This window comes from Echinops telfairi, unplaced genomic scaffold (assembly GCF_000313985.2).
Source record: "Echinops telfairi isolate 266 unplaced genomic scaffold, ASM31398v2 ScPeMD7_25;HRSCAF=90, whole genome shotgun sequence".
NCBI lineage: Eukaryota > Metazoa > Chordata > Mammalia > Afrosoricida > Tenrecidae > Echinops > Echinops telfairi.
In genome coordinates this window covers 2,252,860-2,253,625 of record NW_022103922.1, presented here as the reverse complement: position 1 = coordinate 2,253,625, position 766 = coordinate 2,252,860, and positions in this window count along the sequence as shown.

The following is a 766-nucleotide window of genomic DNA, read 5'->3' as shown; positions in this document are numbered from 1 at the left end:
AGGAAGGGGCCTGGTCCAAGGCGGGACGGAAAGGCCTGCTTTTGCCTTTGGGCGACAAGAGGGAGTCTGTCCGTGAACTTCCCAACAGCAGATCAGGATCAGGACACACGTGGGCTTCCCACACTTCCTAGAGCCCTTAGAACATGGCTCAGTTAGCCCCAAGCCTGGGAGGCTGATCTAACCACATGCCGAGTGAGGGTGGGGGGCACAGCTGGGATTATGGCATAGATTCCTGGGAGAGGAGGGGGCCACTCGGTGCTCAGCTCTGTCCCCCGGGTGCCTTGCACCGTAGGGGTGGCTGAGCTCATTGTTGCCGTCATCCAATCATGTAGCCCACAGCATGTCCACGTGGCTTGTCCGAGTCACAGTTCAGAGCGTGTGTAAAACTCGCGTAGGGCTGCCACTGAACACTGTCTTCTGGTACCGGAGGAAGTCACATAAAATGTAGACATTCTGCCAAAGGTCGGAGTGAGCCCAGATAGTGGCGCTCCTCTAGAACCTCAAACCCAAATAAAAAGAGGCGGGCTCAGGAAGGCCACCCCACAGGCAGCACAGCTGGTGTCCCGCCAGGGCCTTGTACAAGGCGTGGGACAGGAGACTTTGTCCTGTGGATGGTGGGTCCTCCCTCCGATGGCCTGCTGGCAGCATGGAGTCAGTGCTCCGCCACGTCTCCAGCAGCCCAGTTCTCCCTGCTTCCAGCCCTACTTTGAAATGCACGCATAGATCAAACTCCAGCCCAGGCCAGTGCTGGGCAGGCAGACAATAA